Source organism: Macrotis lagotis, chromosome 4 (genome assembly GCF_037893015.1).
Source record: "Macrotis lagotis isolate mMagLag1 chromosome 4, bilby.v1.9.chrom.fasta, whole genome shotgun sequence".
NCBI classification, from domain to species: Eukaryota; Metazoa; Chordata; class Mammalia; order Peramelemorphia; family Peramelidae; genus Macrotis; species Macrotis lagotis.
The window spans coordinates 13730083-13756277 of record NC_133661.1 but is presented as its reverse complement, the minus strand read 5'-3'; the positions used below and the strand labels follow the sequence as shown (position 1 = coordinate 13756277).

At 37.6% G+C, this 26195-nt stretch overlaps 1 protein-coding gene and 1 pseudogene across 1 annotated transcript in view; both read right to left on the bottom strand.

Moving 5' to 3' along the window:
* PRKG1 (protein kinase cGMP-dependent 1) overlaps positions 1-26195 on the bottom strand; it is a 1157583-nt gene that overhangs the window by 797039 nt on the left and 334349 nt on the right.
* Positions 1000-25560, bottom strand: LOC141520615 (DENN domain-containing protein 10 pseudogene; annotated as a pseudogene).

Genomic DNA, 26195 nt, shown 5'->3' with positions numbered 1-26195 from the left:
CTGGATGTGTGGATATGGGAGGAGGGAAGGAATGATGGAGTGAGATCATCTCAGCAGATTCTCTAAATTACCAAATGACTTTGAGCCCTTCCACTGAGTTGGCTTTCATCATCCCATCATTCCTCCAGAAGGCCCGCACCCCTCAGTGATTTGTTACTGTTCTCAGCACTAGGCCCTTTTCTTGGAAATTCATTAAGAGACAAGAAACATTTTAGTCGTCTGCTTAAACATCTGTTGGACCATGTTACTCAAAATGCTTTTTTTTAGCCCAATGACTCTTGCTCATTCCTCGGAGTTCTGGTTTTCATTTCCTGGCTTTACAAAATATCCTAAAAGTGCATTTCAAATCCTTATCTAAATATCAGACATTAAGAGCATTCTCCCAGTGAAATGTCAAAATCACCGTACAGATCAGAGAGTTTTAATTACCTTTTTTTGTTAAAACACAGCACATGGGCCACATATGTAGGCCAAAGTCATGCAAAAAGGGCCAGATTGCTGTCTCTCTTTGAAATCAAATAAAAACCTAAGCAACATTGTACTCAACCCCAATGTGTGCCACACACATGAACACAAAAACACCACAAACACATACAAAAACTCACAAAGGATGCATTTTAAATAGAAAATTAATAGGCTAGTAAAAGAATTAATTATATTTAAATATAAGCTGCATAGACACACCTCCATGCAAGAGGGCATCTAAGGTGACAGCATGGATAGAGTTCTAGACTGGGAAACAGAAAGGCTCATCTTCCTGAGTTCAAATCTGACCTCATAAGCTTACTGACTGTATCACCCTGAGCATGTCACTTAACCATCTGCCTCAGTTTCATCATCTGTAAAATGAACTGGAGAAGGAGATGGTGAACCATTCCAGTACCCCAAAAAGCCCAAATGTAATCACAAAGAGGTGAACAAGTGAAAAAAAAAACATTATACATATATATATATATATATATATATATATATATATATATATATGTATATTTAGGCCAACAGGGCTTTGTTCTAAAACTCTAGAGTGGATGATAGGCTGATTTCAGGTTGGACAGACTGAATTCTATGGCAGGTAGTGTGGTAAAATGAATAGAACTATGGATTTAGAAGCAGAATTCCACCTGTGTGTCCCTGGCTATGTCATTTAATCTCCTCAAGCCCTAGTTTTCTCATCCATACAATAAGGGAATTGGAGAATAAATGATATCTAGGGATCCTTCACATACAATGTCAATCACAGAGTCTCAGAAGTATGACGATCAGAGGCTCCAAGAGTTAAAGTTGAAATAAACACAGACATATACATCTGTGTATCATGTTCAAGTATGTACACATATATGTGTAAACATAGCCAACACACATTTATTCATGTCTGTTTATTTTTACATGCATAGAAAGGATAAAATATTCCCCATCTCTCTATATCTCTCTCTGTCTCTGACTCAATCTCTTTTAATGTGTTGCTATTTGCACCTTTCTACCTCCAGTGCATCTATCGGATCCCGACGTAGTTTAACCCTCCCCCCCCCATCACATTGTATATAATTGTGCTGAGTGAAGCCAGAAGAACACACTATGAAAATAAAAAATAGTCTCCAATGTTCAGAGCAAATGGCAGCATTATTCCTTGTTTGTTTAAAGGAAAGAACATCTAGAAATTCTGTTATTTTGTCTTTACCCCCCAAGAAAATTAAACCGACTTTGGAAATTTCCATCATCCAGCTCAAGTCAAAAAAAATTTCTGCATCCCTCTTCTAGTCAGGTCAGCAAGGCAGCCTGCTCTAAAGGCCCAAAAGCAAGTCTTGGAAGCAGAAAGACCTGGGTTCAAATCTTGATTTTACTCCCATGCTAGTGTGGGGGAACCAGAACAAAGCCCTTGACTTCATGGTGACTTCTAATGCTAAAAGTCCCTTATGACTTGCCCAGCAGAATCAGTGGAGGAAGCTTCCACCCTGGAAATTCTCCATACTACTGAAATCTCAGATTAGAACAGGTCACAAATTTAAAGTTGGAAGGGAACTTTGAGGTAACATTGTTCTATCTCCCTCGTTTTTTTAACAGAGGACAAAAGCAAAACCAAGACAAGTTCAAAGAGTTGGACAACATTAACTTGTGTTAAATGGCAGAATTTGAATTTCAACTCAGTCCTTCTAATTCTAAACCCAGGGTTCTTTTTACAGTACCCCATTTTTGGATAATGACTGCAACCTACCCCTAAAGAACAACAAATCACATTTATAAAGAGTTTTGTTCAAAACAACTATGGCAGATGTGAATATGCTTATCCTCAGGGTAGAGAAAAGGAAGCTAAAGCTCAGAGAGGTAGAAAGGATTTGACCCAAACCAGAGACCTATTAGGTGGTTGTAGTGGAATTTGATCCCATTCTCCTAAATCCCAACCTAGATGATGTCAAACTCAAACAGAAATGAATCCTTGCTAGCTTCACAGTGACTTAGAAAACCATGAATTAACATTGTCTCAGATCTATTTTATTTTTATTTCTTTTCCAGCTAGGCTTTGATCTGGCTCTTGTCAAATGAGAGTTTTGGGGCTATGAGTTTGATACCCCTGTCCTATACTATTTTTATAATTCATTTAAATTCCACAAACAATCATTAAACATCTACTATGTATTAGACTGTAAATTAAGTACTAGAAAAATAAAAACATTATAGATATATTCTGCCTTTAATATTAGAAATTTGATTTCATGGCTATATAATGGCTATAATTCCCAAATGAGGAAATATCTTCTTTCAATGTTAATCAACTTATTGCCTTATTCCTGGGACAGAAGAGGTAAAGTGATTTGTCCAAGTTCATACTATCAGTTCATGCCAAAGAGGACTTGAGTCTACCTGCTTTCAAGGTTATTTTCCATTATCTTCAGTAGTTCTCAAAGTTTTATGTGGGGCTCCCAAGAAGCCCATGAGACCAAAATTATGTTCATAATAGTTCTAAGATGGTTTAATTTTTAATTTGGCAAATATCTATAGAAATGGCCTATATAAATAAAAGTTCTTTCAGAGAAGGGCATACTCACTGATGTTAAGAATATAAAATGGCCCCTAAGGTCACAAAGTTTGAAAACTATGACTTTAGTTCATGCAACTCTAAACTTCATTTATGGACCTAGAGCAATGAGTAAAAGGTCTTAGCATTTTTTTAAACTTTAAAGGGCTCTTTTTTCCCTCTGACCAAACAGCTCCAAGAAATAAATGCCTATTGTGATAGGTGAGTACTCCTTTTTTTGCTATTTCATAATAAAGGAATGAGACCAGGATTTATTTTAATCTCTCTTAGCTTATTTTAACCCTACTAAGAAGCCAAGCCTGAGCAAACAAGAGAAGCCAGCCCTGGGAACAAAATTAAAAAAAAAATTAACATCCTTTTCAAAATACTATTCTTTTTCTACTGCCAAATGATGGATCCTGTTGGACCTCTTGAATCTCCATGGAGGGAATACTATGGAAACAGTAACTGGTTCCAAAGCTGTTGAAAACTTCCAGAAGGAAAGTAAAAAAAATCAGTCTTTTTGTTCATTCACCTGGGTCTGGGGTCAACTACATACAATTCAACGATTCTCTAGTCTGTCTCAGCTGAAGTGAACTACAGAGAATATTGTTCCTGACCACCCTGGATTATAAGGATCCTTATTGAGGGCAAGCAGAGAGGAAAGGGAGAGAAGAGGATCACAATTCATTAAGCACTATGTACTGGACACTGTATTAAATAATGAGCAGCTATTATTTCAACAATTATATGAGGTTGGCACAAATAGGGAAACCGAGGCAGACAAAGGTTAAGTGACTTGTGCAGGGTTACACAGCTAGAAAATATCTAAGGGAGGTTGTAAATTCAGTTTTCCTGACTCTAAACCACTCTGCCACCAAGTTATCTAATTAACGGTATGTCCTCCTCGTCAATTGAGAGACTAAGGTTTTGAGGAAGCAAATAGTTAAATCCTTTGCCCTCCCCTTATTCTTGTTTTCTCTTTCTTAAAGACATTCTACCTAAATCTTTTCTTCAGCGAACAGACCTTCTGGCTGGTGTCAGTGGGGCACCAACACTCCTGTTCTCACCCAACTCAGACCCCACCTCTTTTTTATTATTTTTTTCAATCAGGTGGGAATTGTCCTTTCAACATCTTCCTGTTCACTCAATCACTTCCCTTTATAGCTCTGCCTCCGAGAGGATATGAGAGAAACAATCAGAGCTAAAAATATTTCACTCCTGGAGATCTCAGCTGCCACAGATTAGAGATGGAGGTTTGCTGAAATGCATAGCTGGAATTCCATTGAGCCCACTGGGGAAGAGGAATACTCAACAACATTAGGGAGCAACTACTGTACATGGCGGAAAAATAAAAAGCTCAAAAACTTACTGAAAATGGAGAGAAGCAAAAAATGAGGAATTAAATCCAATGGGCTCTAGAGGTTCCACATGGAGACATGAGGGATGTCAGGAAAGTCTCCTTCAATAGTAGAAATGAATAAGAATTGCATATCAAAGTGATTAGCCTACCAGATAAATTAGCAGTCCTTAAGATGAGTAGGAAGACACAATTTTAAGGAAGCGTCAAGGTTCTTACTCAAAAAGGGAGCCACTAAGTTGAATTTTTAACTAATTTAATAGAACTAAAGCAGTGAAGCAAGAAAGATTTATGAAGACAAGAGTTTGGCAAATCACAAGAAGTTTTGGAAGGGAAGAGTAGAATAGGACTGATTTCAGAAAAAAAACACAAATACTCCAAAGTAAAGAAGACATTCAAGAAATTTAACCAGTTGGTACCTGAACAAGAACCCGGCCAACATCATCCCTATCAAGTGTTTTTCCAGTCTCTATTTGATGTCTATGGAAAAGGATTCATTCTATCTTAAAAGAGACTTTTCTTGATTCCTCAATTATTGTGAATTTTCCCATTCCAAAAAAAGTTACTTGGAAGAGGAAAGGCTTTAGGAGAAAAGAATGCTCATAATAATAATAATAATCATAATCATAATCATAAAAGTTATCAGTTACCTCACACATTAAGACTTAAAAATCATTTTTACAAATATCTCTTTTGATTCTAACAAACAACCCCAGAAGTCAGGCACTATTATTATCAGCATTTTTCAGATGAAGAAACTGGAAAACAGAAGTTAAATGACTTAACTACTGTGTCAAAGTTAGTAAATGTCTGATACCAGATTTGAACACAAATCTTTCTGACTCCAGGCCTAGCATTCTTTCAACTGTGCCCTATAGATACCTATAATAATGAATTCTGTCTTGGACAAGATACACTTTAAATATTACTGGGACATCCAGTTTGAAATAAGCGCTAGATACCAGATGATGGAGGCCTGAAGATCAGGAGAGAGACTGGGACTGGATATGTGAATCTGAGAGCCATTTTCTGAAGAGAGTTTAGTTAAACCCCAAAGAATTTCAATGAGGCAAACAAGAGTAAGATTTGTGAGAAGAATGTCTTTTGCAATCTTATGTAATAGCAATATGAACTCTATTCCAGCAAAGGAGATAGAGAAGAAATCTGTCAGACAAATAAAAGGAGAACCAAGAGAAGTGTTTATCAAGAAAACTCAAAGAGAGGAATATCCATGAGGAGAAGTTGCTCAAAGTGTCAAATGTATAGGTTGATGGTTTGAAAAGTTGATGCAAGAAAATTTTATATAACCTCTTTATCCTCTATTTTCCCTCTTTATCCTCTATTTTCCATGGCCCCAAAATGCTACCTCCTGGCTTCATTTACCTTAAGGCAAATTAATAAATAAAAATAATAAAATAAAGCATTAATGAGATGACTGTCTATTTTATTATCTGAGTTTTCAACAGACTATAAAGAAAAACTTCCCTTTTATACCTCTGATTTCTATTCTTCCATTGAGAAAAGGCTTCCTGTGACTGTATTTGGAAATTCTTTGGAAAGAATAGTTGCAGTAGAGTAATGAGGTCAAAATCCAGATTGTAAAGAATTGAAAATTAAGCAAGATTAAAGTGAGAGAATACATACATTTTTTTGAAGAATTTGGCTGAGAAAGAGAGGAGAGATATATACTAAGATCACTGCAAATTCCATGATCTAATGAAGATGTTTTTTTCAAGGTTGGGGAAGACTTGAGAACTTCTGATATCAGTAAGGAGTCTGGGGGTAAGAGAAGAGTGAAGACTCCAGAAAGGGATGACTGGCTGCAGCCTTCTGGAGAAGATGAAGGGTCACTGGATACAACTGGAGGGATTAGCATTGACAAGAAGGACCACATCATTGTTAGTGATGGGGGGTAGGGAGGAGAGCATGAGGGATGACGTGAAGGTGTTTGAAGATGAAGTGGAGCTAAGTAGAAATAGCTCAGGGTGAATTGCCTCAATTGTTTGAGTAAAGCAAAAGATGGATGCCTTAGCATAAAGCAAGAGGGGAGAGGGAGCTGTGGGAGCCCCGAAGAGGCAAAAGAAAGTATAGAAAGCTTTTATGAGAAGTGAGAGAGAGAATCTGTTAGGAAGGAATAAAAAGATTGCCTTGCTCCAAATTATGTTAACATATTGCAGTTAAAGAATGGAAAGAATTTACACAAGAGCCAGTCAGTTGCGCAGCCATCCATTTACCCTTTAGGAGAGCACATCTGCCCTCTAGTTCAAGGAAAAACACTCTAAAGCACCATATATTTGAGATGGAAAGAAATTTAAAAGATTATGTGTTCATCATCTTCCTTTTAAAGATGAAAAACAGAGGGGAAGTTACTTTACTAAGTCATAGGGAAAGTAAGTGAAAGAATATTGAAGGCGAAGGTTTGAAAATTCATCTCCAAATCCAATGCTCTTTCCCATGGGCCATATTGCTTCCTGGATTTGTAGAAGCCTCAGAGCTTGCTTGTATCTTAACAGACTACATTCCCTGGGATTCTAGTCCAATCTTTAGAGATACCTCAAAATTCAAAAGGAACATTTCTTCCCAGCAAGCCACCTCCTGGCTAGTAGACATACATACAGAGTCACAGGAAGCATCCTCTCAATGGAAGAATAAAACTTAGAGGAATAAGGAAAGTTCTTCCTTATAGTCTGTGGAAAACTCAGATAATAAAAGACAGTCATCTCATTAAGGCAAATGGAGACAGGAGGTAGCATTCTGGGGCCTTGGAACATACAGGGTAGAGAGGGGGGAAAAACTGCTCATGGTTATATAAAAGTTTCTTGCACATTTGCAATGATTTAATGATGTGTTGGTATACCAAGCTGTGGCTTGCAGCCTAGAGACAAATTATATTGTAAACTAGGCCCTGGAGGCATATGAGAGAGAGCACCCTAGACCATGTTGGGTCTCAGCCAGGACCCTGATACTGAATTGCAGGCTCCAACATCAACTTGCTTCTCCCAATCCCCTGTAACCTTTGCATTCAACCCTGCACCTGTTCTGGCTTCAAAAAAGGTAAGGAAACATCGAGAAAAACAGCCAATACAACAGTAACAAATGGCAGCCAAGGCTCCTGGCATTAATCAGTGATGGCATGCTCTCCAAGCAACATGAAGGTGAGAGACCTTTCCTGGCTAGAAGGGGAGGGAATTAATCGCCAGCCCTGGAAGAAGCACTCATTTGCTACTAGGGCTAATGCAATACACAGAACAATACAAATGTGCTATGGTTTTAAAGTATCTTTGAAATCTGAACAAAATAAGAATTTATTTGGAGAGAGGTGTGGGGCCTCACATCCCTTGTTAATGGTAACAGGATAGCTGTAGGATTACAGGAAGTTTCTCAATGCAACAATTTGAGAACATCATAGGACCATAGATTTAGAGCTGGAAGAGACCTTAGAGATGGGCATTCAACAGCTCCCTGATTTTAAAGATCAAAAAACTTGAGAACCTAAGAGGAAAAGTGGTAAATGTCCCAGTCTAGAAGGAAGTAGTTTCTTCTTCATTGAAGGTTTTCAAGAAATAGGTCAAATGATCTTTGCCATTTTTTCTGTTTTTGGGGGCTCGAGGAGAGGCAACTTTTGATTGAAGTTTCTTCAATCAGAAGAAAATCACCTCCTCCTGAGGCAGAATTGGGAGTTGAACCAGGTTTTAGGATTACATAGACAATATTCTCTATGAAGCTGGGATGTAACAGTCTTATTACAAATAAAGTTCTAAGTGGTTGAGCAGTGTGATTTGGACTTTGCCTCAAAGTTGTGCCTTCAGAGAGGACTGAACTTGGAAAGGACTGACAAGACTTGCCATCCTTTGGGAGTATATGCAAAATACCCAAAAGTTCAACAATCACTTGGTGTTTTGTGTTAGGTCTGATTCAAGCCAGTCAGCTGCTAATTTGGTTCAGTATTGGAATGAAATGAGATACTCATAGGTCAATTTACAGTTAACAATAAGCCATAGCCAGAGAATTATATTCAAGAGTATATAGACATCTAATTTTTTCATTTCCTTTCATTTTTTGTGATATGGCTAATATGGAGATATGTCTTATACTTCACACTTATAACTGATATTGCATTGCTTGCCCTCTCATTGGATGCAGTGAGGCTGGAGGGAAGGAGAAAAATCTGAAAATCACATTTCTTTTAAAAATTGAATGTTAATGGGGCAGCTAGGTGGCATAGTGGATAAAGCACCGGCCTTGGAGTCAGGAGTACCTGGGTTCAAATCTGGTCTCTGACACTTAATTACCTAGCTGTGTGGCCTTGGGCAAGCCACTTAACCCCATTTGCCTTGCAAAAAAACCTTAAAAAATGAATGTTAAGGGGCAGCTAGATGGAAAGAGGAGTCAGGAGGACCTGAGTTCAAATCCTACCTCAAACACTTAAATACTTAGCTGTGTGACCTTGGGCAAGTCACTTAAATACATTGCCTTGCCAAAAAAAAAGATAAAAACAAAATGAATGTTAAAAATAAATAGATCACCAGAGAAACAAATGAAATTATAAATTACAAAAGATGAGGGAGAGGGGAGAAAAGGCACGGGGGCATCTTGTATTGATTCTGATGAGAGAAGTTTCCCTGCCTCTAGTTGCCCACTTGTCATCTGCAAGCCAAATCCAAGAGCAACACTGAAGCTTCTTTAGCTGTTGTTTTACTCAGGTGGCTCAGTAGTGATGTCAACTTCCTTAGAGCTATTTGTCTGAGCCAGAAACCCAAGGACAGAAATTAGGAAACTCCCCTTATCACAATTAATAGACTAATAAAACGAAATAAGGGAGCTACCAGGTTCAGGCAGAGGTGGGTTCTTTCACTCAGAATTCTGTGGTTGCATAAACAACTGTTTAAAAAGCCTCAACGTCATTGTTCCAAAGGCTAAAAATTCTGCAACAGTGATTCTGGAAAAGAATTTTTGACTTATTTCTTTTCAGGTCAATCCAAGAATGGAATAGAGATTAACCAGTTTCTAATTGACCTGGAGAACACAGTCAGGAGCAAAGAATGGACATGGCAAAGAGGAAATTTTGGCCTGGTTCCTGAGGTGGGGGGAATCCTAACAATTAGAACTTTCCCAATGTGCAGCATGCTGACTCAGGAGGTTACTTTCCTCTGATTCAAGAATCTTCTATCAAAAGCCTAGAAAATGGCTTGCGGGTTCAGTGTAGTAGAACAATCTTTGTGGAGTTTGTGATAGACTGTATGACCTCTGAAAACCGCCAGTTCTAGGATTCCATGCTTTATAAGTTTAATACAAAAACCAGTCAAGATTTGAAGATGGGGGGAAAAGACCAGCAGAGAATTGTAGAAATGAATCTACAGGATTTTTAAATCACTTTTCCATTTTATTTCTTCTTGGGAATTTGTTAAGATGGTACAGCGTGGGAAACATCTGTGAGTTTTCATAAGGGAGGTACTTTGACACAGTGGAAGGAGAACTGATATTGGGTGCTCACAATTCCTTCTATGACATACAGACCAACGATCCCTTAGCTTTTGCATAAAGATCTCCTAGGAGAGGAACTCTCTACATCTTGGGTCAGTTCATTCATTTGGGGATGGTTGGAATAAAAGTTCTTGAGAAAAGTGACTAGATCTTTGTTTTAATACCCCTAGGATTTTACAAAGTGTTTGGCACATGGTAAACACATCATAAATGCTTGATTGATTGAATGACAAATTGCAAGTCTTTCTATATCACAGACCTGATTCTTACTCTTTATAATGTTTATTTGTCTCTGGCACCAAAGCAATGTCATTTTATTCCTTTCCCGGGGGGAAAGTCGATCAAATATTTGGAGACAATTATCATCTTTACCTTCCAATCTCTCTTCTGTAGAATAAACAAGACTTTAGAGGAGAAATAGAATCAATATGAATTATGTGAAGAGATCTCTAGAGGTGTCTAGGTGAAGAATCCAATAGAACCCACATAAACATGGTAGCTGTGTATGATGGAGATGACCACAAGTCAGTTCTCAGTTCTGCCCCAAATGCATGTTTGAAATTCTCTAATCATTCTCCTGGCTAGTGGTTTCTGGTTCTATAAAATGAGGGCATTAGGGGGAAAGATTCTAAACTATCTTCTGGTTCTAAATCAATGAATCATAGAAAGGATTTCCTGTCTACAAATGGCGAGTCTCCATTACTATGTGTGAAGCACTGTGCAAGGTTCTGGGGATTTAAGTGCAAAAATCTCTGTCCACAAAAAGCTTTCATTTCACTAAGAGATTCCTCAATGATCTCATGATTCTACAGTCTTCTGTAAATTTTTCCTCCTTTGGGTGATTGCCAAACTTGGAATGTGGATGGCAGTGGTACCAAGAGCATTCACAAAGCAGATCTATTTTAACTTAATTTTGCAATGATTAGCTAAGTTCCAATGTATTAATAAAAGAGCAGAGATGACAACTTCAAATGCTTTCCAGGTAAGATGGTGCCATATTTTTAATGTGGTGTCTGCAATTTAATTGATGCCTCCTATTCACTTAAGGGAATCTAAAGTTTCTTTTTTTAGCTAATGCTTTTTGCAAAGACACTACTGGTCAAAATTGATTACAGAATGAAAGATGCCTCCAGTGACCTCTAAAATTCTTGTTGCTCTGCCCTTGACATGTAAAAAGATCCACCTTCCATTCCCAGAGAACTACTCAGCATACTCTGAGAATCAGGTTTAAAAGGGATTTTATAAAAAATATGCTAAGTTGGAGCCATGCCCTGCAGATGACAGGTCCAGATGGGAAACAACCAGAAGAAATGGTAAAGGCCAGCTGGTCAACAAGTCTGAGTCCTGGAGAGGGGGAGTTGACTTCCTAGTGTCACCTAGGTCATAAGTGACAGAGCCCAGGTTCTCTACTATAAGCCAAAAGCTTTTCCAAATCTATGGAAATATAATAAAAACAGTTACTGTTGGGTTAGAGGCATCAGTGGGAAAAGGATCATGAGAGATCAGTGTCATAGATTCAGAGTCTTAGAACAGGAAGGGACCTGAGGGGTCATATTGTCTAACCCTCCCTTCCACATACACATGGTTGTTTTATTGCTTTTACTCTTTTGGTTTTTGCAAGGTAATGGAGTTAAGTGACTTGCCCAGTGTCACACAACTAAGTATTAAATGTATGATGCTGGATTTGAACCCAGATTCTCCTGACTCCAGGGACGGTGCTCTATCCACTGTGACACCTAGCTGCCCCATACACATAATTTTGTAATTATTTTCTGTGCTTTAAACAAGTATTCTAAACTTGGAGTCCTTGAATTTATGTGTGGCTATATGGGGGGTAGAATCTTTATATATTGTACTTGATATATATATTTTTGTATAAATATATACTTACAGATATAAATTTCAATATAATTTTTTCCTTTATAATCCTATTCATTTATTTTTCTATATTCAAAAGATTAGACTAGAAATGAAAAGTCCTCACCAAACTGCCGAAGACTTCAAGGAGACACAGATACACACACACACACACACACACACACACCCCAGGACTTAAAATAATCATACAATCAGATATACAACTGCAAGGGACAGCCTCTAGATCCCACCAAATCTATTACCATTTTGCAAATAAGGAAATTCCTTATTCATGGATATATAAGTCTAATGTCTGATGGATGATTCAAACCTAAATCCTCTTGACTTTAGTACTGTATTCTATGCACTATATGATGTCTCTACACAGAACAAATATTTGTTCTCTTGAACAGCCCAGTCACAATTGATTTACAACAAATATTGGAGGATGTGGAGTATTGAAACTAAGTTTGAGGGGAGGCTAGGTGGCGCCATGGATAAAGCACCGGCCCTGGAGTCAGGAGTACCTGAGTTCAAATCTGAACTCAGACACTTAATAATTACCTAGCTGTGTGGCCTTGGGCAAGCCACTTAACCCTGTTGCCTTGCAAAAACTAAAACAACTAAGTTCGAGAGTCACCCTATGGAAAGAAAGCAAGTTCTGCACAGGGGAGGGAGGGCTGCGGCATTTCTCTGACTAGAGGTGTACATTCTTACTAGTAGGCAAAACATTGCCTCTTCCCAGGTGGTACAGGACAGACAAAGCTACAATTTAGAGTGACTGATGCTTTAGGCAAAGAACAGTACTGGTATATTTGAGTAGGTCTGGAAATGAAGGAAATCTAGATTTGTTCAAGCTATCAAGGATTTCTCTGTCTCTGTCTCTCTCTCTGTGTCTCTGTGTCTCTGTGTCTCTCTCTGTCTCTCTCTGTCTCTCTCTCTCTCTATCTCTCTCTCTCTCTCTCTCTGTGTCTCTCTGTCTCTCTGTCTCTGTCTCTCTCTGTCTCTCTCTGTCTCTCTCTCTCTCTGTCTCTCTCTCTCCCTCCCTCCTTCCCTCCTAAGGTGATGGTGAGAAGATGAGGTGAGAAGACCAGAAAAAAGGAAAGGACAAAAAAAGTGACAAAAATGAAAAGCTCAGGAATGGTAAAAATGAAGACATCTTTTTCCTCCTTCTCCCCCACTGTGGTAAATAACTCCTGCTCCAAATGGGCCTTTTTTGTTGGGAAGCAGAGTTGTAAAGCTATTTATTTTTGGTTTTATCTACACAGGGAAGGACAACAAGGAGGTGTAAATGACCCTTTTATTATTTTTAGTCATTTCAATTGTGTTTTCTTCTCCACTACTGCATTTTGAGATTTTCTTGGCAGAGAAACTGGAGTGGTTTGCCATTTCCTTCACCAGCTCATTTTACAGAAGAGGAAATAAAAAATGGTTAAGTGACTTGCTTAGGGTCACAAAGCTAGCAAATGACTAAAACTGGATTTGAATTATGAAAATATATCTTCTTGATTCCAAGCCCAGTATTTTATCCACTGTGCTACCCAACTGTCTACAAATGATGCTAAACCCCTTATCTCTAGCACTCATTCCAGAAATGCAAGCAGATGCTATGTCTTGAGGAGTCTATCTCCAAAGCACCTCTTCTAGCTATCTCGTTTTCTTTCTTCATAAGGTCAACACCCTGCTTTAGGCTCTCATCATCTCTCATTTGGATTGTTGTCATAACCCCCTCATTGATCCTTTTGCCTCACCTATGTCCTCTCCAAACCAAACATCAGCCAAAATGGCAGTCCTGAAGAAAACATCTGACTGGCCACTCTCCCACCTGCAGATTCTTATACCTCCCTTTTGAAGTTAGGACAAAATAGAAATTCTTCTGTTTGGCCTTCCAATACCAGGATCGGGTTTGCCTTCTAGCTTTGAGTCATTGTTCCCCTCCATGCATGATGCACTTGCAGTTTTTCCCACATAATATTCCTTCTCCTCCCTCTGTACCTTTGAATCTCATGCCTGGAAAGTAGACCCTCGTCACCTCCACTTGTTAGAACTTGCTTCAGAGGCTACTCCTCCATGAAACTTCCCAGATCCCCTCAGGATTTCTGCCTCTCCTTCACCACAATTATCCTTTATTTCCTTTTTACTTAATGTTTACATTTATTTGTATGTTTCTTATTTACAACAAGAGACTGTAATGTAGTTGAGGGCAGGCAGGAACTGTTTCCTTTTTCACTAGGCTCCCTAGTACTGAGCAGTGTTGGTAACAGGTACTCATTAGATAACTCGTCGATCGATTCACAGATCCTCTGATCTCTCCAGGCTTCATTCTTCATCTATCAGATAATAGAATTGAACTCTAAGGTCCCCCCCCCCCCCAGTTCTATGTTCCATGACGGTTAGAAATTAGGAGCCAGACCATCGGCGATGTGATCAGGAATACTGAAGCCACTCTGGTGGTGCCGCTGGAAGGAACAGAGGACAGTGATAAAGCTGGGAACTAGGATAATAGCAGCTTGCACTTTTAGTCTTGGTTCTGGTCCAAACTCATGGCTTTGTTGGGCCAGGCCTTTCCCCTCTCCGCTCCCAAGCTTCTCCCTCTGTGAAGGTGAGAATCGGCCTAGATGCTAAATCCAACACTACCCTCTGGCTCAGAAATGCCATTAAGTCACCCGTGTGGCTGAAGCATATTGAAGAGTCGAGCCACTTCATCAGATTCATTCCCCCTCATCTTGGTGGTATGGGCTTCTAGCCTTCAAGCTACTTTACTTCATCCTCCAAGATTTTCTCACAAATGCATCTGGGGTTAGAAAATCGATGAGTTTAACCTGAATTGAGATTGTCTAAACATTTATACTTTTCCTCCATGGATGAGACACAAAATTATGCTGCCTCAGTAAACTGATTTCACCCCGGGGTCTCATCAAGAAGATAACTAGCAAAGAATAAGGTGGAAAAACATTCTCAGCATTCCCTGAACAAGAATTCCAATTAACTCAAAATCAAACCTTCCGTTCCTTTTGTCCACATTGCTGATGGATATTCTACCTTTCACTCGGCTCTTCATCCCACTGGTCCCTTCCAAGTCTCTTTCCAAGTTTTCAGGATAACTCCCAATATCACACTAAGAATCCAGTTTCCTCCATCTTGAGCATGCGTGCACACACACACACACACACACACACACACACACACACACACACACACAAATAGGAACAGCTGCCTCAGCTCTTTTTCACATCCTCTGGGCTTCTTTTCTCAGTGACTTCACCTCCATCTTCCTGATCTTCTCAGGGGAGATATTGATCAAGCCCACAGTGCCATTCTGGAGCTCAATCAGTACTGAGATATTATAATAGTTATCAAAATGCTCCATGTTCATCCTTAGACTTAGCAGTTGCCATGGTTACCAGAGAGAGCTTGTCTGGTTTCCATGGACCACTCCAAAACTATACATATAAACCCTCAGTTTTCTGAGTTTTTTAAAGCTTCTTCTAGAGACCAACAATTATCACAAACAGCCATACCTTAGTGCTATACCTGTTTGAATTATTTGAATTTATAATAAGAGCCCTCTTTTTAATTCTACCTTCTCCCCCCTGCCCCTCAGAAATTGTGACACTATCTAATATAAAAAGAACAGGCAAATTCTGTAGGTGATCAATTTTAAAAATGGCATGGGGTGGGGCAGTGAGGGAGTTGAATTATCAGCCTAAATCTTCCTAGCATTTCTAATCATAAGATACTACAAATGAATAGCATTTTAGCAACCTAACCATTAATTTTTCCCCCAAAGATTCATCTGTGTATTACAAATCAAACATCAAAACTTTCACATAAATCATTAAAAATAAAACTTTGAAACTTTTAGAATTTGACATTAGTGGATACAAAGAGTAAAGGAGAGCTTCATATTGACCCTTAGCTCTATACAAACTGTGGTGCAATTAAATTATAATCATTTGTTCAGCAGCTGCAAAATGACAGAAAATTTTCTGTAGCTGGTGGGAATCATTTTGTTTCCATATCTCAAAGTTGAATTTTGGTTTCTCTCCATCATCAGAAACTTCTACAAATGATGACAGAATGGCCAAGATTTCTCTTGTTTTAAGTTAAATACCTTTAATCACTTGGCCGTCTGACTTTTGTGCATCTTCTGACCAAATAGCTGACCAATTACTTTGTCATGAATTCTTTTGCAGGTTGAAAAACTGTACTATCTATCAGTCACAAATATACTATAAAAATCATATGTGTTGCTCTCTTTGGAGTACACAAACCCAGTAATATGACCTGTGCAAAGCTTCAGTAATTCCAATTCATCAGTATTTATGAATGAATGAAGAAAAAACAGTCTAATCAATGTCATACCAAGACAGGTAGAGTCTTTGAAACTCCTGGAAAGTTTCTATTCTAGGGTGATAGACCATAATTCTCATCTTTAGCATCAGAACAGTATATAAAATGACAACTGCTATCCCATTTGAAATACCATGTCTTTGATATAACCTGCAAGGAATGCCTTTGGGACATCAAAACCTTTACAAAGGAAAGAGTTGTTTTCTCCACTCTGGCATATCCCCTTTGTAAGAACTTCTATTATTTTACATTATTTTAACTGGACTCTTGGGTTTGAAGTACATTCTGTACAATAGCCTAGTAAAGGCAACATTTCTCATTTTTTTGATGGTCAGAATAGTAGAAAAATTAGTCACCTTTTGTAAAACCAAAGAATCCAGAACTTTAATTATTGTGAAACAGAACCATCATCTTCTGTACTGACCATATACAGAGTTGTGAAGCTTTTGATTTTCCTCTATGAGGCAGCATTTTCCCAAAAACATTTAATTCAGCTGTGGTGGAAGGATAATGCCAGACCCACAAAGTATCCCTTTGTGTGTCTCTCCTCACATCAACTGAATCTCTGTTGCCTCTGCCATGACCATGCTTCCCCATCATCTCTGCCAAAGAGTCCAACTTTAATTTAACATTAATAGAAAATCATGCTTTATTTTGTTGAGGAAAGAAACCCAACAAACATGGAATGCTTGGATTTATAGTGATAAAGATTTAAAGACTATCATGTCATATTATACCCATTTCACAGAGATTCTAGTCAGTCTCATTTTACAGATGAGAAAACTGAGACCCAAAAGAGTGAAGTGATGGCCCAAGGTCAAAAATCTGGAAGAAAAAGATCCAGGATTCTGACTAGGTCCAAAGGAAAAAATCAATAGAACTGACTATTCCCCATTGGTCTTCAGAGGGGCAGAATCAGGAATTCTGGGTGAGAAATGGGAAGAAGTCAGCTTGTTGAAGTCATGGGTTGAATTATGAGAAAGGATACATTACCATTTAGTAGGATCTGGAATAGAATTGAGACCTCTTGGTTCTTAGATCTGACCCCTATTATCTCCCTTTGGCAGGTTCAGCCCAAGGAATACAAAAAGCATTTGGCCACTTTTATCAAGGGTCACCAAAATTTATAAGGGAGCTCAATAAGAGATCCTCTGATCAAAGTACAAAAATTAGATGCAGAAATCATCATTATCATTGGATTGAGAATGGAAATCAGGACACATGGATTTTCTTCTTGCTTTAGCTCCTCACCAGCTGCCAAGGCCCCTTCCTCTGGGAAGGCTTTAATTTCCTCTCCTACAAAGTATGGAGATTGCATTGACTTATCATTATGAGCACAATAGTATATAAGCTCCCAAGGGAAGGAAATATTTTATTCTATTCCACTGACCTTGGCCAGGTATTTATTAAGCATTATTATTCCAGATACTTTATGAGTGCGGTAGGGACATAAAGCCAAAGAAGTAATGAAAGAACATAAACAGCACCTGTTTTCAAGAAGTTTGCAATCTACTGGAGATACATATTTGTACAAATAAATTCAATATAGATGTATATATGTACAAATATGCTTACACGTTTATTTAGCTACATGTATATATGTGGATAAAATCCAAAAAGTAGTCATTTTGTCTTTGTACCTGTCCCACCACTCCCCTATTAGCACTTATCAGTGACAGCCATACCATAAGCCCTTACTAAATATTTGTTTGGTTTTAGGCATGAAATTGTATTGCATTTCAGCTACAAATCTGGGTCAGGTACTCAAAAGCTTAAAGCCTGAGTTCCAAATTGCCTACAGTCCTTTGCTTAGAATAAATCCTCATCAGAGAACAAGAGGAATCATTTAAATGTCCATAAGGAATGCTAGTAATTTCAGTTATTGCATTTGAATGCTTTATTTTGATGAAATTTCACAATAAAATAAATAACTTGGCTATTTAGATCATTTTCTTCTAGTAACTTTTCATTTTTCCACCATTAAATCCACACAAATTCACAAGATGGGAACCCCCCCCCCCCAACTACAGTTATGCTAATTGGGGATAAGCTTGCACTGGAGGCAGAAGTTCCCTCATCCTATTTACGTACATTATGGATAGTAAATGACCCAACAATTGTATGAGCCATTCATCCGCAAATTCTTCCCACATCCATGACCACAGGTGTGTGGTGTGCTTCTTTTGCAAAGTTGTCATCCTTTCACTGAATGTCTAATCAAACATACTGTACCTCACAGATTCTTCATTTACCAAAATTCCAGGATACTGAATGTGTTTACATTGATTCACTGTGATAAGCATTTCTAAAGTAACTATTACATACCAGTTATTCTGCTAAACACTGGGGTAGAGAGACACCAAAGAAAGATAAGTCAAACTTTGAAAGTTAGGCCAAGAAAATATACTGTTTAAATTCTCAAATCAGATTGTGAAGGGCTATGGATAAAGCTTCCCATCCAATTCTATAGGTTCAAGGATCAACTCCTTTTCTTTCCCACTCCCCAAGATTAATGCAGTGAAAAGGAAGCTACATCCCAGGTATATGGGAATGGTTGGTTTTTAAAATCGCATTATTTATTTCCTGGGCACGTTCCTACCAAAAGGCTAGACAGGAAACTTTTACAGAAGTTTACCATTGTCAATCCTAACATTTTTCAAGATTAAAGATTAAAAAAAAATATTTTTAAGACACTAAATCTGACAATATTTTTCATGGTAGAACTGCCAAGTGGGTTATATATAAAGGGCTAAATCAGATTGATTAATTTACTGATGCAATCTGGGGAAGTCAATAGGAAGCCAGTCTGTGTCATGAGGAACTGGGTTCTAATCCTGCACTGGACACTCCTTAATACTGTGACCCTGGAAAAACTGCTTACCTTCTATGAATTCTACCTAAAGGTGATGGTAGGTTGAGTTTTTGCATTTGGATCCTTTGCCACATTGCAGGCAGCAGGTTCTTTGCTTTCAGGAACCTTTTTCTTGAAAGATTAGCCCATGACTCAAATCAGCCTAACATTCAAAAACTCATTTTCCTCTTCTATAAAATGGGAACTATACATCAAAGGAGATTTTAGACACTTAGAAGAAAACATCAAACTAAAAAAGATTGTGTACAATTTAAAATACCACAGGAATGCCATTTATCACCATTTTCCTCATCAGCATCATTTCAATTCTAATCAAATCAATTCAACTAACATTTACTAAACCCTTCCCTAGGTCCCAGGTATAGGAAGCACAAAGTACTGGAGACATGAAGATAAAAGGATAGCTAGATCTTGCCATCAAGGAACTCCCAGTTTCATGGGAGAGGCAATATGCAGACGATTATGTACAAACAAGGCAAATATTGGATCAATTAGAGATGATCATGGAAAGATGACATTAGCATGAAAGGACTCCACATCCCCATGATCTGTCCTCTGATTTGTCAGATTCAAAAGGATAATACACTGAACAAATCTCTCTCCAACCCTCTCTCTTTTTCTCTTCCATTTCTTTGTTTCTCTTTTTTCTTCTCTACTACTTATAGGCATGCAGATCTTTAAACACACAATAACCAGTTTTCTAGGAAATAATTATTAATCTTAAGGAATATGAATTTTAATCTTGGTTTACTACTTAATAGCTAAGGGACCTTACCTAGGTTACTTCCTTTCCTTGAATGGTTACTTTAGATAATGTCGAATGTTCCCTTTCCATATCAAAGCCAACACTCTCCAAGGATTATTAATTAGTTGGGGTCAGGTAGGCTGATCAATTTAAGCAAAGCCACTTACCTCCCATTCTTCTGTAATCTTTATTTTACCTTCCCATAAACTAAGAACAGATTCTAGATGTTGCTTCACTCTGAAAATGAAAATGTTCTCCCATTCATGGAAGGGTTCTCTGACTTTCAGGTCCTTTTGCTCATAAGATCAATGTCTGCTCTTAAGCTTCCTTTACCTATTGGTTCTATGCAATGAGGTGGCTTAAAATATTAATAGCCATTGATATACCCTATAATTTCTTTCCTAAGGTCCTATTGAAATTTTCCTAAAGAAGGCTCACTTTCTCTCTCTCACTCATCTCCTACTTAATTAGTCAGGGCTCTTAGATAATAAATGTTTCATAGTTAACCTGGCATACTCCATGTGTCAGAGCATTTCAAATGTATTTCATTGGTTAATGTTTTCCATTTGAGTTTTGTATCAGTCCCTGTGACTAAGACAATGTCTTTCATATGATAGAATCTTAATCAATGTGTATTGGATTGGAATGGATTAATGGGAACTCAAAGAAGAAAATCATCTAGCCATCTTTAATTGCTAATAATAGAAAAGGTGAGGCCCAAGGATAATATTTTTTTGTAGTCAATGGCTTGCACAAAGACCAAAATGTCATACCAAGCAAATTTCCAAAGGAGAGGTAGAAAAATATTCAACTGAGAAAATCAGGAAATAAAAAATTTGAATCACTTAGATCCAAAAATCAACTTCATCCAAACAAGAAACAACCTCCATCTGGGGACAGAGTTACCAGAAAATTCATTTTGATGTTTGGATAAATTGATAATAACAATGATGAGGAGGATGAGAACAATGATAATTTTCATGATCACTATCATTTATATGGGACTTTTAAGATTGCCAAGCACTTCACGTTATCTCCTTGTATTCTTGTTTTTTTGCCAAGGCAATGAGGTTAAGTGGCTTGCCCAATGCCACACAGGTAGGTAATTATTAAGTGTCTGAGGCCAGATTTGAACTTGGGGACTCCTGACTCCAGGGCCAGGCTCTATCCATCACACCACCTAGCCACCCCCTATCTCCTTGTATTCTTACAGTAATCCTATGAAATAGTTATTTTTAATACTTTCAGACATGAGTAAATGAAGATTGACAGGACTTTTTTGTGAATCTGGATATTTCAATTCCTTTCATTCTTCATTTAATGAAAAATATAATTAATTTAGAATTATAAAATTAATATGAATTATATAGAACATAGAAAATGAACTATATCAAATCGATTATAATAGAATTTAAACTCAGTTCATCCTGACTCCAAGTCTGGTGTTTAAACTACTTCGTCACTGCACTACTACTCAACTGCCTCAGTCTAAGTCCCAGAAATAAAGAGGGGACATTTTCTGCTTTACAGTATCATTTTCATATCACATACGGACAAACCTGGACACAATATTTTAGGAAAAAAGTGATAGATGAATAGCATGCATTGGTGAAGAGGGTCAAGTTTACGCCATTATAGGATTGGCTTAAAGAACCAGGGATGCTTATCCTGGGGAGAGAAATAAATGTTCTCTTTAAGCATTTGAAGGTCTGGTGCATGGAGAAGTATTTCAATTTCTTTTCTTTTCTTTTTCTTACTACCAGAAGGCAAAACAAGGAGGAATGGATAATCATCACAGAGCTAGATCTCAGCTAGGAGTTAAGATAAACTGCTTCACAACACTAAAAAACATCCCAAATGGAAAGGACTGCTTTCGGCAAAAGTACAGACTGCATTTCTAACTATTGGATGATCTTAGTAAAGGAAAATTGACTCAAGAGTGCATTGGTTCAGGTGACTCCTGAGGCGAGATCTCTCTTAACTCTGAGCCTCAGTGACAATTCACATGGAATTATCTGATACATCTTTATGAATCAATAAATGAGGTACTGGTCAGTTGGTCAACAAAGATTTATTAAGCCCTTAGTGTATGCTATTCCAGATACCACAGACAAATAGCTATCCCATTGGAGTTTCACATCCTGTTCAGAATCCTATTTTTATCTGGACTTCAAAAAGAGATCCTACATGTTCCCAGTAGCAAAATGGGCATCTGTGCCTCCACAGTAATTGGATTTTAAAAATCTGCCCTTCATTTAGGACTGTAAGTATTCCCTAGCCTCTTTCTCTCTCCTGCTTTCTTCCCATAAAATCAGTAGGAGCAGCATATGGGTGTAAAGCAAGTGGTCCCCAATGAAACTTTGCAAAATCAAAGGAGCTTGGCAGGGCAGTGAGTCAGAATTGTAGACAAATGACCTCCTGCAAAACTCTTCTAGTTTTTTGCTCATTTGATTAATCATTTAAGCAAAGTCTTCCTGTGCTGAAACCATCGGGTTCTTTCAAAAATGCTCCATTTCCCATGACTAAATCATCAAGTTCCCTTTTTCAAAACAACTGAGAGAATTTGCAGCATTCACCCAAATGCTTCTTCCCTCTCTGGCAGAAGTTGCCTTCCTGATTATGTTCACTAAAAACAGGCCAGGCCTCTATATCTTTTTCTGGTTGTCCTTTGTACCTTGCCTGCCAAAGGACTATTGTTGTGTGTAATGAAAACTTTTTTTTATTTTGGAGAAGAGAAATCTTAACTGTTGGCTACCATCTCTTCTTCCCTTGAAAAGAGTTTTTTGGGGGAATGATTTGCTGGTTTAATGTGGAATAAAAATTATAATTTTAATTGTTAGCATTCCTGCAGTAGTGTAAGAAAAACTGGGAAACGTTTTATAGCCAGTGTTTCTGATAAAGACCTCATTTGGAAAATATGCAGAAAATATAGTCACATTTATAATACAAATACTTTCCCAACTTATAAATTGTCAAAGGGTATGAACACACAGTTTTCAGATGAAGAAATTAAAGCTATTTATAGTCACATAAATACATGTTCTAAATCACTATTGATTAGAGAAATGCAAATCAAAAATCTCTACGGGATCATCTCACACATATCAAATTGGATACTATGACAGAAAAGGAAAGTTGGGAATGCTGGAACACTAATGATTTGTTGATGTACTTGTGCACTAATACAACCATTCTGGAGAGCAATTTAGAACTATTTCAAAAGGGTTATAAAACCATATACCTTTGACCCAGCAATACCACTATTACATCTGTATCCTAAAGAGATAATAAAAAAGGGGGAAAGGAGTTAATATGTTCAAAAAATATTGATAAGTTTTTTTGTGGTGCAAAGAATTGGAAATTGAGGGGATGTCCATCAATTAGGCAATAGCTGAATAAATTATAGCATATGAATGTAATGGAATACTATAGTGCTATAAGAAACAATTTCAGAAAAACCTGGAAAGACTTACGTGATCTAATGCAAAGTGAAATGAGCAGAACCAGGAGAATATTGTTCACAGTAACAACAACATTGTGTGATGATCATTTAGGATAGATGATTCTTTTCAGCAATCCCATGCTCAAAGACAATTCCAAAAGACTCAAGATGGAAAATGCCGTCCATGTTCAGAGAAAGAATTATGAAGTCCGACTGCATATAGGAGAATAATTTGGGGGGGGTTGTTGCTTTTTTCATGGTTTTTCTCTTTTGCTCTGACTCTTCTTTCACAGTATGACTAATGTGGGAAAAGGTTTATCAGGATTTTACATATCTAACCTATATCAGATTGCTTGCTATCTTAGGGAGGAGGAAAGGCAGAGAGGGAGAAAGAAAAGTTTATAACACAAAATCTTATAAAAATGAGTATAGAAAATGAGGCAAAAAATAAATTCAAAAGAAAATATATATTTCAAAGTGCTTTGTAAATGTGATCTATTGTGATCCCTTCAACAACCCTATGAAAGAGGTGTTACTAAAAGATGGAAAAATCAACTGGGCTCCATCTCAGGTAATTTATGTGTTCATTGTGAGGAAACAACTCATTTCATAGTCGGAGTAAACTGAGGCTGAAAGGAGTTCTGTGACTTGCTCAGAGTAAGACAGTAAGACTTTAGATCTTCCTGATGCCCCACTAATTTGCCTAATTGATTAGTTAGAACTTTTCAACTAAGAGAAGATCATTTGTAGGCAATATGTTGATTTGATGGGAGCTGTAGGATGTGAGGCAAATTGGAAATAAGGAAGATTGCAAGGGTCAACCCCCCAGGATGGCTAAAACATTAACCCAATGCAAAAAGGAAGGGGGACATGGGGAGTACTCTGCCAATGGATGGATCAGGTACTCTCTTGGTCTGAGAAAGATAAAACAACGAGATAGCAGCAATGATCTAAAACGGACACTTCTTAAAGAAATCTGCCATGCCCAGAAAGAAAAATGATTTAGGATTTTCTAGCCCTTCTTCTCTTCCTTTCCAATCTACTGAACTCACCATAAAGTTTGATGTCTTGACTCACATTACACATAGAAATTATTGGAGATGGAGTCCAGTTGGTTTTCCTTTTTTCCATCAGCAAGCATCAAGTGGAAGCCAGAGGAATACTTTTTATGAGAGTAAAGGTACACCACAGGAGACAAGGAGGAAGGGACAGGTAGCCAGGAAACAGCTGCCTCCAGGAACAACATATTTAGCTAATAGAAAAACGGCCCCCAAAGGTACCAGTCAGTGACAATTGTGTATCTGAGCATCAAAGTTTTGGTAGAGATTTAAGTGGTCTTGGGTCATGCACAACTTACATAATTCAAAAATCAGTGAGTGTGGAGCAGGGGGGGTGCTAAATATAATTCAGGAATGGATTTTAAAATTTTGATCCCTGATTTTGTATTTCAACTAAGCTAATGTGGTACTACTGCCCAGGAAGTGTTTTTCGGTGTAGCCTCCATCCTTGACATCAATATATGTCACTGATAAGGCAGGAGAGGGGTTCATGGACTGCTGAATCTCCCTCACCAAGTTGGACTCAGAGCCATATATATATATATGGCAACCATGGAACCAGAAACTTTCCTATCACAAGGTGGTCAGTGAAGGTAAATTCACATCATCCTTATGCTGATCTTATATAAATCTAGGGTTTTTTCCCCTTATAGCCCTTTTCTTTGGCCCATAAAGCATTGTTGAGATGAATCAGCAGACTGCTTTGCTACCCTTTATCATAGTTATTCCTTCAAGGAGTCCCAGGGGACTTCTTGAAACTGTCATTTTGCAGAGAACCAAATGCAGTTCCTTCTTTATTGCAAGGTTCATGAATTGAGTTAATCCAAAAGCTAACAATGAGGAGAAAAATATTATAATGAGGCAAGGTAGAAGCATGGAATGGGAATAGGATCTAGAGTCAGAAAGAAAATGGGAGGTTTAAATCTTTACACTGGGACTTACAACTCATATGAGCCCAATTTGCCCCCATCCACCCCTTGGTTTTTCATCTGTAAAAACACAGGGTTACATTAGATCAGAAGGTTTAACTTTTTAGATTTTTTATAGATGACTTTTGTAGTCTTATAAAATTTAGGGAGCCTGGTCTGGAGTCAGGAAGACCTGAGTTCAAATCCAATCTCAGATACTTACTAGCAGTGTTATCTTGGGCAAGTCTCTTAACCCTGTTTGCCTCAGTTCCTCATCTGTAAGATTAGCTGGAGAAGGAAATGGCAAACCACTCTAGTATCTCTCCCAAAATGGGATCCCAGGACTCAGATATGACTGAAAATGACTAAATAGCAGTTTTAAAATGTATTTTTAAAATACAAAGCATCACTATAGATAGAAATTATATTTTAATTTATTCATTTAATTAATTAAATCTATTATTTTTATTTAATTATTTGAATTTATAACATATTTAACTTTTAAAAATTAATTAAATATTTATCAATTAAAAATCAACTTCTTGGATACAAAGTTAAAAATTCATGAAATGAGATTATTTTCAGCCCTAGGTGTAAGATTCTTACATTAAAGCTAGTAAATTCCAAGGTACTAAATAATTCAGTTGAATCATACAATAGATAGTGAACTTATGGACAATCCTAGATGAGACCATCACAGAATGATGATGATGATGATGATGATGATGATGATAAAAAGAAACAATGATGAATGAACAACATTTAGAGAATGCTCTAAGGTTTTCAAAGCATTTCACAAATATGATCTCATTTGATCCTATGATAATCTTAGAAGGAAGGTGTTGTTATTATGCCTACTTTATAGTTGCGCAAACTGTATATCTGAGACCAGATTTGAAATCAAATTTTCCTGACCCCTAGTCCAGGGCTCTTTCTCCTCTAGCTACCAACTGAGATAGGATATTTGCAATTTTAACTCTTTCTATAGGATTTGTCTATTTTCTTATCCAGATTTGTGACTCTATATCTAGATCTCTCTCTACTCTATAATTCTGGAAACTTGATGTCATCCAAAATATTTGTAAGTCCCAAATTTGTATAAT